The sequence below is a fragment of the Brachionichthys hirsutus genome, chromosome 20 (genome assembly GCF_040956055.1).
Source record: "Brachionichthys hirsutus isolate HB-005 chromosome 20, CSIRO-AGI_Bhir_v1, whole genome shotgun sequence".
Classification (NCBI taxonomy): domain Eukaryota; kingdom Metazoa; phylum Chordata; class Actinopteri; order Lophiiformes; family Brachionichthyidae; genus Brachionichthys; species Brachionichthys hirsutus.
In genome coordinates this window covers 1,904,519-1,917,079 of record NC_090916.1, presented here as the reverse complement: position 1 = coordinate 1,917,079, position 12,561 = coordinate 1,904,519, and positions in this window count along the sequence as shown.

Below are 12,561 nucleotides of genomic sequence, written 5' to 3'. Positions count from 1 at the left end.
AACTACTGCTGGTTTCCCTCTTAAACTGACACAGATCAAATCTCTCCTCTTATTCTCCATGTGCAATATTTTCTTTGTTTTCTTCTCATCACAAGGTTTTACATGCCAACCGACCCATGCAGAGAAACAGACACGAACACTATGCAAGGTGAATGAAGGAAAGACTTTGACTTGGCGGGTCTTGTTCTTTAATGAACAGTTTAGCTCAGATGAAAAGGGGCCAGTTTACCAGATTGTGGCTGAGTTGTTAGTCAGATTTAATCTCAGATGAGGCGTGACACACGTTTGAATCCATTCTAGTTGTTTGTTGTTGAGGAGGCTGCACTATACAGCACTGGGTTTTCTGCATGGAAGAACATGATTCATGTAAAAAAAACAAAAAAAACAATCTACAAACAACCAATAAGTGTAAATGCACTGTAAATATACGGGAGTATAATTCCGAGCTAACGCAACAGGATAATGTCGCTCGGTTTCTGGGTCGTCGATCAGATCGTTTTTTATTTTCTTTTATTTGATCGTGTTTGTTTTGTGATAACTTGCTGCACCGATCTCAATGCTGAATTTGTGAAATGACTGATGCATCATACACTATGAACGAATAGTTCGTTACAGGCGTTATAATGTTTTGTGTCTCTAACAGTAGACAGATAATCACTCCGTGTTAGAGGCAGGAGGGGCATAAAGTCAGAGCGTGAGCACGGCAGCTGTGATCAGACATCTGGGTTATTCCACCACGTATAGTGCTTTCTTCATACCCCCCCCCCCCTCAGGGCGGTACATCTACCCATCCTGTCCGGATTTAAACATCAGTGAGGTCAGAGCGTGTGTTTTCTATTGAATGCTGGCTCTTGTGTGTCGATCACTGCATTCTGGGTAACAATAAAAGCACCTGGATCAGCGTGTCTTCGCCATGTTCTTTGTGTTACTGATTACACGTGAGGACCGGTGTGTGTGTGTTTGTGTGTGTGTGTGTTTGTTGGCTCTGAGGCTACGGCCCTCTTAGAAGCCGGACTGATGATACTCCTGGAAAGCCACCGTCAGTGCAGCTGACTGTCACCATGACATTAATACGAGCCAGCAAGCGCGCACACACACACACACTCAGCAGGATAGCACTTATTCCCACACACAGCCCTCCAGGGTTACAGTTAAGGTATCGGCAGCTTCCAGTCTGACCAATGTCTTGAGTATTTTAAAGTGATAAAGAAATAAGACAGATAATTTTTCGCATTGTTTTAATTTGCTGGACGTGTCTTCAGATCTCGAGGATCATGATGATGATGACGATGATGATGATGACGGAGGGGCTCGGCCGTCAAACACTCATAAATAAATTGAAAAGTAACTTAATAATCTTCTCGTGATGACATGTTCCCTGCCCAGTCTGGGGGTAGTTAGCGGAGTCTGGGCGTATTCCGTCACTGCCCCGGGGTCAAGAGTCTGGGCTGATTAGTGCTCTTCATAAGACCTGCCTCTCATTACACACACACTCTGGGCGAGAGGTCCACTTCAGCTCCGAGAAGAAAGCTGTCAATCTAACTCAGGGTGGATGTGAGATGTGCCTTCAGTGAGTTCACAATAACCGCAGAATCCCCCCCCCCAGGCATACTCACAACGGCTCCACAGGAAGAGCGTCGTCCACTAATGCTTTAAATACCCGGATGTTGTTCTCATTTTTGGATGTGGACCCTTGTGTGCTGCGATTCTAACACGACACCCTGTTTGACGTGTCCGGAGACCAGTGGCTGGAAAAATCTGGATATAAACTGCATATAATTTACACAGTTCACTCCGCTACATCCATCAGCTCTGCTTTCTGACGACTTCACAACCAGATTGAACAGAAAAAGCAACAATGAAATAATGTGACCTTTAGAATAATCTGCTGGATGAAGAGGTAAGAGGTGGAAAGTCTTTCCCGATCTCACGTCTTTGGACGTGTTTTGTGATCTACAGCTAAACGCCAACAGGTTCAGTCAAATTAAAACGAAGGGGGAGCAGCTAGCAAAGGTACCAAAAGCAACCTAATAACGGATCCCAAATGCACAGGTGAACATTTTGCATGTCTGCAGCCTAAATCATCCATTGATCATCTCAGTCCGAGCTCGCTGTGGCATGTCAGAATTGATTTTTTAGAGAATAATTTCACCATGACCAGATGTGCTGATAAAATACTACTAAGTTAATAGTTAATCCTAGAGTACTAAACTCACTGGGGCACGTAGCTATGGAAGAAGTACTTTTGCTCTGAATAATCCTGCACGTTTATCTCAGTGGAGCTTGAATGAATGGCTTGGCCCTGTGGTGTGGTATATGTTTTTAACCAGGTTGTGCCACTGCTTTTACTTTACCTACCACTGTCTGTCCTCCACACACCAAGAGCTAAGATGCATTTCTCATACATGTGTGTGTTTGTGTGTGCGTACGGAGGCCACAGGCGAGCATCCGTCTGGTCAGAGGCAAGATTAAGAGGACACGCCAAGGTCTCCCATGATGCAATGCTGGCCTCTCGTTCTGAGGCCCGAAAACATCAGCCGGGCCTGCAGGCTGAATTGACCCCTGAGCCCCTCCTGCAACTTCCTGGACCTCCCTCTCTCTTTCTCTGTTATCTTTTCCCACCTCGCTCTCTTTTTAATTTTGCCTCCGCCCTCGCGCCCTGCGCTATTCGTACGCAGGCAGCAGCCAAATGGCCTGCCCTCTGATTCATATTGCTGTTGGTCAGGTTTTGTTTTTTGTCTTTGACAGTTTGACTTTAGTTCACAAAGCCCAGGAGGACTCCTGCTGCCCGGGGACAGACAGACAGACAGACAGACGCGCGGACACACTCACACTGAGCCAAGCTGAGGAGTTCCACTGTGGGACCCCGGGCGTCTTAGCCAGCTTCTGTCAGAGCCATGATGTCATAATGAAGAGACACAATGCCTCTTCATGATGCTCCCGTACACGATCCTTATGGTGCATGCACACACACACACACACACACACACACACACACACACTATATGGTCAGCAGCACTAGAAGAAGCACCTGTAAGTAAAAGTAGAAGATATAAGATTATCTCCTCCCATCTTACCTGCTGGGATGGTGTCCAGAATAATAGGGAAGGGTCCTCACCAACGCGGGACACAGAAGAGCAGAGTCATGAATTATCAGTGTGAAAAATAAATAAATTATGACACATTCCTCCAATTATTCCTGCTGGTTTCTGCTGTACGTAGAATAAAGACGAGTCCTCACAGACTAGCCGACAGACAGACGCATCGTCCGGCTTCCTGCCACCTGAACAAACACTTGGGTAAAGTGGCCTCACCAAACTTTAGTATGTGTGTGTGTGTGTGTGTGTGTTTGTTTGTCTTTTGTGTGGCCCCGTAATGAGCTGGCATCTCATCAGGGGTGTACCCCCCCCCCCCCCTCGTGACCCGTGACCCATAACGCGGCTGTAGACGGGACGGTGGATGGATGCTTATCAGCAAATGTGATGAGAAACTCGATGGCATAATAACAGATCATGATAATAGATATGATGATAAAGAGAGATTGAAGCTGATTGATCGTTTGTCAATTATCGTTTCACACAGTCGTCAATGAAATGTGGAACAGAATCTCCCCTCTGCTGTGGGTTGAAGGGGCTGGAGTACGATGACGGACGTTCCGTTTTTTGTTTTGTTTATGGTGACGTCAGAAAAGAAAATCACTCGAACCGATGATATCATCATCATCATCATCGTCATTCAGTTTATTTTGACACAGGAGGTCACATGATGCATCGCAGGGCAGAGCGAGAGAGAGATGAGGCCCAGTTAAACACCTGAGCGATGTCTCCTCTCCCCTTCGAGGTGTCTGGCTGCACGGAGGAGCTTCCTACAGCTCGCTGGGACGTGGCGATATATCGTTCCTGCTCTGAGGGGGTTGATCTGCCCCACCTTCCCACGCCACATTGGATCTCTTTACGGAGCTTACATGCCTTTGTGCGTGAGTCACAATGCGAGAGGCTCAGATGGTAAAAGGAGTCCCAAACAGTGCCCAAAAGACGTGTCACTCGTAATACCTCCCTCCAGACTCGGGGTGTCTCCTTTCGTTGCGCTGTGGGCCTCTGTGATCTGTGTGGAAGGGCGGTGCGCCGGCGCGGAGGCATGCCGTTAGCAGCTCACTAACGTAGCATTAGCTCAGTGGGCCTCTGCTGTCTCAACGGTTTCCTCACGCTCGGCTACACACACCTTCTGTGGCTCCACACCGCTTATTAGCCGACCCCCCCCCCCCCGACCAGGCCTCCTCGGCCTTTAGTCTCCCTCGCTGGTTCCCCTCTCTGACTTATTCCATTCGCTAAAGGGGCCTCAGTGGGAACTCCTTTTGGTCTCGCACACGTTATTAAACAAACATATTGCTGCAGCTAAAGGACGAAGGTGTCAAGGAAAGGAGCGATAAGGAATAATAGCAGCCTGAGTGCCGCCATGTCCCGCTCTCGTTTCTCTGTCTGGGGTTGTGGGGATGCCCGCGGGCGAGCTGGAGGGAGCGCGGCGCTTGTTGAAGAGAGTTCCAAGGAATGCAGCTTGAATGCCGCCGTGGGAGTAGGAAGCGACCCGATAATCTGTCTGTTTCTCCCAGGCGCTGGTCCCCCCCCCGTCACCGTCCCCGTCCCCCCGGTGAGACACGTTCTGTTACCACATACAGTCCAAGTCGAGAGTCCCAGCCAGACGACGTCCCGCTCGCCCTCTGGGGAGAGCGGGACGGGGAGGTTCAGAGGGAGAAGGGGGAGGCTGGGGGGGGTTAAAGAGGTGGATGACATCTCACACATCCTGACAGGGGGTATTAGACGGGAACCAGGAGGAGGATGAGGGGCGTAAGGAAAGTGCAGAGGAAGATGTAGGGGAGAACGAGCTAGGTCTGGGAAGCAGCAGAGTTAACAGGAGGTAGAGAGCGGGGGGGTTTGAGAGGGGGGTGAAGGGTGGTACGAGGCTCCTTGGAGTCCTGGCACCTTATGGCATGGCCTGCAGTCAAACAGATGCTGCAGGCCATGCCAGCCTTCAGCGGGGCACAGATGAGACCGTTTAGAAGCAAAGGAGGGACGTGCCTCGTCTTATGAGCGGAGCAGATGCACGTACTTGTGTGTGTGTGTGTGTGTGTGTGTGTGTGTGTGTACCTGCCTCTCAAAGAAAGCGAGCGTGAGCTGCTTGTTTAAGTCAGGCTAATGAGCATCAGTCTTTATTTGATTGCACATTCAGAGGTTTAAACTAGTGAATTGGCAGCATATCATCAAACAGGGGGGGGGGGGGGGGGTCGGGAGTCAATAAATTCAGATATACTGTATGTATATACGTTTATACAAGTTCAGCAGCTTCGGATGCTTGTTGATAAGGAGACGGTGCTTCCGTTGTCTCACCCGTCTGCAGGACGTCTCTGTCTCACTTACGTCTGAAGCTGCTGTTGTTGTTACGAGCAGCTCGTGTCCCGCGTTCCCAGATGAGGACGTGACGTTTTGGACGAGGACCATGACCTCTGCTCATAAAACTGCGAGTCATTGTCACTAAACACAAACTTTTCCATTTCAGAAAGCCCGTCGTGACTCAGAGTCATCGTTAGGCGAGGACCCACCTGCATTATGGGAACTGTGCCATCTGGTATTTGATGAGCTGGAATCACAGTAAGGACTGAAAACTAATCTTGTGCGTTTTTTATTCTGCATTTCTTTAACATCTCTGGAAGCTTCTCTCGACAACATTTTTTATTTTCCTATATAGAAGAAAAAAAGTGAATACAAAAATGATTATACAAATTGGCAAAGGGTGACGGAGGATGCCTCACATTTCATCGTTTTTTCATTTCCTCCGTGCACAAAACACACGTGCACGTTTAAGGATGGCGGGCACGTGTGTTACTTGAGAATCTACGCCTTTGTTTGGGGAAACTACTGACTCTAGTGGGTGGAAGCGCCAAAGTAAGTGGAGGAAGAGCAGCATCAACTCCCTCCTCGCCGTCTATTTTCTCTCCTCCCTGCTCTATCTTTTTCAAGTGTAAGTGATAATATCCTCCCTTTTTCTAACTCTCACCAGCTTGAGTGATTTGCTAAGGTGGTGTTTTTCCACGCGTGTGTGTACGTGTGCGTGTGTGTGTGTGTGTGTGCGTCTCACATTAGCCTTTTTCCATTAAAGCAATTTCACCGCCCATTGTATTCCTGAAGAGGACCTGGGAAGTCACTAATGGTGCCTTGCGTCCACACTTCTGCACTCACACACACACACACACACATGCACACGCACACAGCCGAACATCTCTCGGCGCGTCCCATCATCACCTGTCGCCTGATTGCTGTAAAACACACACATTAGCATAGAATGAGACACATTATCACTCCTGATTATGGGACGCTAAGAGGTTTCACAGAAAAAAAACGGGACCTCGCACCTTTTTCTCCACAATGCCTGCTGCTAGTGAGATAAATGCATGTTGTCCAACATCTCTGACGCGACGCTGAAACAGCCTGAAGACTCCGCTGATGGCTTTAATGGCCTCTTGTTGTCCACTGCTCATAAAATGCCCAGATTTGTCATATCAATACTAATTTCTTCGATTCAGACGCCGCTGTGACGCAGAGGCCGACCATCCAAACACAGTCTTTGTTATAGTCCAGGCTGGTTTTTGAAAGAAGACTGAGGCGCGTGTGGCTGATGGGGATTTCAAGAGGCGGTTTAGTGGCGGTAAATCTATGTAGGAAAGCCTCCGCCCGTGAGAGCGGCTGGCACTGCGTGGTCAAGCAGGTGGTCGAAGAGTGCAGGAAGTGTGAGTCGTTTACAGCACGGGACACTTGATTCAGTCAAAGGTCGTCGCTCTATTCTTTCAGCACTGTTTTCTTAAGTCCGGGGTCCCTGATGAGCCCCCGCCATGGTGAAAAGGCCTCGTTCATTTCATGGGTGGAGAAGCAACAGGAGGAAGACGAGTCGCCGGTGTCATCGATGAGTTGAACTGTTTTCTTTCAGCCTTTCTGAGGGACTTTTCACCAGCATCCTGGAAACGGAGGAAGGGGCTTGTCTGGATCTCTATATAGACTGACAGGTCATGGGGGGGGGGGGGGGGGGTACAATGGGAATTCCCCTGCAACCATGCTTTTGGGTTTAGTTGACAGTGGTTTAGAAAGTGGGACAGTGTTAATTTCTTGGTAAATTTAGATATCAAATCTCTTACGTCTGTATTGTAAATAAAAGGACAGCTTCTTAGATTAGATTAGCATTAAGAGTAGTAGCTTGCTAAAGAGCTAGCCTGGCTTGTCCAAAGGTCACAAAGGTCAGAAGTTTGGTACTCATAAGTTATTTATGTAACTTTAACTTTTTAAGTTATTTATTTACAATAAACATTCTGCCATGCTAACATTATGATATGCTAATTTAACTGAGCTGCTGACTTCAAATATGCCAAAGTGTTTCATTAAGGTGGCCAAAAGCTTTAAGTTTGGATGGATTAAGGTTTTTAAGCAACCAGAAGAATCACGACAACAAAACTGTCGAGGTTTCAGAGTAAAAACTGAAAGATTATTCAAATATTAAACATTTAAAAAGAACCTGCTGGGACAGAGAGAGGAGAGCGTTAAAGTGACTTTTAAAAGCTCCAGAGAAAGGGAAAGAGTGTGAGTTCAGGTTGTCTTGGCACTTTGAAACTTGCCCACCTGTGAAAAGAACACACGCACACACACACGCACGCCAAGCACACACACACACCTACACACACACGCTGGTGAAAATGACATAATTGTCCCGGAGCACACAGCCATGCAAATAGGGAGGATGGCTTGTGTTGCCATCCGTAGGTCTCTGCCATCTATTTCCATTATTCTAATGCACTGCAACCGATGACCTGCTCGCACACAATTAGCAGTCAGCGAGTGAGAGAGGCTGAGGTGGAGAGAGAGAGAGAGAGAGAGAGAGAGAGAGAGAGAGAGAGAGAGAGAGAGAGAGAATGTGTGTTATTTGAGGAAAGCATCTTTCTCCCCTGATCTCCTGGCCTGTTTTTTTTTTTTTAATGGCGTACCAGCTGTAACATATGGTTGTTTCCCCTCTTTTTTTTTTCTTTGACTTTTATCTCCCTTCATCCAATCCTGGAGGCAGAGCGGGATTTAGATAAACTTAGAAAGAGGGTTAGTTGGAGGTGAAAGTGTTCACTTTGCCGCACCGTTCTCTCCTCTAAAGGCTTTACTGTCTTGCCTTCTGTGAATGTACCGTATGATCTTGGGAGAATGGGTTGTTGATTCGAGTCTGTTCCTTGGCTCTCAGTCTCGCGGTCTTGGCCCACTTCTGATCTCGGCGATTGGATGGGGTGGGGGGGGGGGCTTTTGTGGTAGCTGATGGGACAGAATTAAGCCAAGTGGCACACACCGAGCACGCTCCGTAGCGGGCAGATGGACGGAAAGAGAAAGAGCTTTGATTTTTCATTGTGTCCCAATGTCTTTTGGGTATGTGTGTGTGTATGATACCCCCAGATCACATCCTCCATCCAAGAGCTCTATTCTTCAATCAGTGGCCACCGCTTCCTGGGTCCAGAGACACGCCTCTTCAAGATTTCATCTCTGTATCAGGCCACAACTGGGCTGTAAGCAGCTTACAGGAGAATAATGCCCGGCAAGATGCGGCAGCTCTCAGTCTTTGTCTTTTTTTTCCAGGAGTAATTTCAGGAGTTATTTCTTTTATCCCAAAACGTTTTTTTTTTTACCTTTGCTTTTCATTAAACACATTTAATTAATCCAGAAAACGATGCACAGCAGATCGCTTTAAAATACGGGGTTGCTATTGGAATTAGCTCTGTGGATCAGCACACTTCCAGTTGTGTCCAGCTGTTGACAATGAGCTTGCGCGCTCGAGAGATTTGGGAAGTAAACAGATGCCCAAAATGTCTGTTTAAACATATTTTAAAACCGATTAAAATGATGTAAAGGGGTTAAAGGCCTGAGGCGGGGGGGAAAGTTCCCACAGATCATATTTAAGCTGTTAACTTTGGAGCCACCCTCTGGGCCCAACCCCCAAGGCTTAGTCTCAATGGCCATTTGTTTACCCATATGCATAGATATGTAAGTGTGTTTGGGTGAACGTGATGATTACAGCAGATTACTTACACGCATGCAAAAACAGGAATTAGTTCCCAATAAGAAGTGCTTTTAGGGCCTAAAAAAACATCAAAGATGATCATTAGGACAAGAGGAGCATCAATCGTATCATCGGGGAAAGGAGTAAATATGTCTCGGCCGCCCTTATTCAACCCCGACCCTCCTGCAACGAGTCAAACTGAGCCGGTCGCCGTGGTACTCAACTGCTTAGCTGATCTGAACATTAGCAGCAGGGTTTTGGAGTTTTATTTTGTAGGGAGAAAATCATGTCGGTGGATCCAAATATCTGCAGCCAGGATGGGTCAAGAAAGTCCATTCTACGATTCCAGCAGAACCTTTTGTCTCTTATGGTCTGAAATCTGAACAACAGCAAAAGAGAAGGGGTGGAAAGAGAGAGAGAGAGAGAGACCATGGGGCTGTGGCGTCCCCACTAAGGGTTGAGTGATCTACTTAGAAGGGCCAAGCCTGAGCAACCAGAAGCCAGATAGATGCCTGAGCAGGCTGGCCGAGGACCAGACACCCTTTAAATCTGCTACTATGGCTAATCTCTAATCTAGAGATTTACCATGTCTGTTCTGCGTTCCATTTTTTTCTCTCTCCTTTTCTCTCTTCCTTTTTCTCTACATCTATAAATGGAGCAATCTGTGAGTATTTAAAAGAAAAAAAATGCCTTTATCCCCAAAAATGTGTTATTAAAGACTGCCTAATTCCCTTCACATCCCTCATCTACTCTAGCCCCACCCCGCTGAGCAAGCACAACACGCACACACACACGCACACACACACACACACACACAACTCTTTCTGCAGATGGTCACATAATACACAATCAGCCAAACAAGACGTCTGATTTTAGGGTGAAATGCTGGACTCCCTCTGCCTTGGAGGGCATCCTTGGTGGACACCGCTATAGCTAGAAGCCATTAGATGCTAGCGGCGTGCAGCAAGCCAGGGCTAGCCACAACCAAATACTGGACTGGACAGAGCTCCACTGTAGGGCGGTGTGGGGGGGGGGGGGCCTGAACAACATGTTTGGATTGCAGAAATATATGCAGAGCACCACACACCTCACAGATCTCACAACAAAGCAACTTTGAAAAGGTTTTGTTCGTTATTTCTATCAATGTCAAAGTCAAGGTGATTATTTTTAAAAGGATGATCTCCATTGCTGCACCTTTGGCCCTCAAGTAGCCCACACATAGCCATCTTGAAACTTGCATGAAGGCATGATCTGTCATAATAATTAGGAGGGGGACAATGGAATTCCTACTTAACATGGAAATTTATACAGTCCTCTGTTTTGTGTGAAATGAAATCATGGCGTTTTCCCACTTCTTCTTTGAGCTCTAGGTTTTCGGTTTATTGTCGTCGGGCCTCCGTCTGAGACTGGTGAACATTCACTGACACTAATGTGGCTCAGGTCAAGAGAGGACGGGTCCCACCTCATGTGGAGCTTCTTCCTCAGACCTCTAAAAAAACAATGCCTCCCTCCTCCCTCGTTCCCGTTTCCCCCCCATACTTAGGCCCTCACAACAATTATGCCTAATCACAGGGCCTCAATAGGAAGCAACCAGGGCTTGTTTGTGCCTCTGCAGTCATTAAGGGGAGGGCGAAGAAAGGAATTAATGACTTAATTGAGGAGGAGAGAGAAAAAAAGAGAAATCACACAGACTGTGGGAGTGGAGGGGAGAGCATGAATGGGGGCGCCTGGAACGCTCCTGGAACATGGGATTGTGGGATTGCTGAAGTGTGTCAAGATTTTGGTCATCCTCCAGAGCAGATGGCGGCTTGTCGTTCGCATACCATCTATTCTCCTCTTTGTCAACCCAGAATGGCTTCTTTTGTTCCCCGTTGCATTGCTTCAAAAGTTCATGGGGGGGGGGGCAAAACTGAAACATTGGTCTAGATTAAGAGTCTCTCTCTTTCCTAAAGTTTTGACCAAATCAGAAAGGATGCTGTGCATAGCGTGTCCGAGTGCCAGGCTTGGCACATGGCTGCTCATTCCTCTCTAATGTGGCTGGGTCCCACTCGCTGCCAAGCCTCCGCTCCCGTTCCACAGACTCCTGATTACTGTGGATAAACATGCAGGAGGGAGATCCCTCTCCTCTCCTCCATCCACACCAACTGAGACTTGAGAGATATGCTACCTCCAGGAAATACTGGCTTGGCTCAATCTCGCAGTTTCTCTCCCTGTCCAAGATTTCAAACCGATAAAGTAATCAGGGTGAAACTGAAAGCGAGCATCTTGCTGACGGATGCTTGAGGTCCTCCTAACAGTTCCTCCTTTTTTTTCTGTGTGTCCAGATTCCTGGAAGCATTCCTTCTGTAAACAGCGATCGACAAAACAACCGGGACTGATTTGGAAAATGGATAGCACCTTTGCAAGGGCTGAATAATTAATGTATGCTAATGCCAACAATGTATTAGTTATTCAAATGTGATCCTTTTCGACAACAGCAGTGTTTACCCTCCTGTTTCCCCCCTCTGATCGTCCGTCCACTCCTAAAAGGGAGCACAGAAAAAGAAGAGAGCAAAGGAAGAGGAAGGTAGAGATGGAGTGCATGTGACACTCAGAGACACCAGCCAGCGCCACAAAGAAACGGCGAGATTAGCATGACAGAGAATACCAGCGCCTCACACATTAATACACAACGTGAATTTCAGCCATAACCCTCGGGGGGCCCCGATGCAATATTCATCTCCTCTACCTCCTCCTTCAATCTCTCTTTTCACATCCCTGTGTCGCTTCTTTTTTTTAAACATATCCCCTCTTCTCTCAGGCATTCTGTCCTGAGCTCGTCTCTCCTCCCTCTATTTCCCCCCCCCCCCGCTCTTTCTCAGCAGACATCTGAAGGGTCCTTCATCCCAGAGGAGATGGAGACTGGTCCTACATGGGTCAGGGGCCACTGTGTGGGGGGGTTGGCTCAGGAGGAGAGGGCTCTCTGTCTGGAGGATGGCGGGATGGGTATGTGTCGGGGAGACGAGGGCCCCCCATTGATGGAATAAGGACCAGGTTTGCTGTACTTGAGAACGATGGTTCTCTATGGTGGTGGGGGGGGGCTCGAGAGCCAGGTCACACATTAGCATGCGTTTTGTTTGCTTTACCTGGAGGTGGGGGTTAAATCCCCCGTCTCATTTGTCGATACGGTATTTACACAGCATGTTAGGCTTATGCAAAGTATGCAAATCTTTCTAACACAGAGGACCGGTTCAAATGTGTCTGACCCCTTGCTACCAATAAATGTATTGGTAGCAAAGACGACAGTCATCACAGCGCTTGGCCGCTAAAATCACGCTGTATATATATATATATATATATAGATATGTGATGTAGTGGTACCCAAGTAAATGCTCCATCTTTCTCGTTTCCGTCAGTTTGTCTGAATGGTGGACAGATTATAACAGCAATCAAGGCGACGCTGAGAGTGCAAACCCTCCAAGATGGACCAGTTTGCCCAGTGCACCCAGT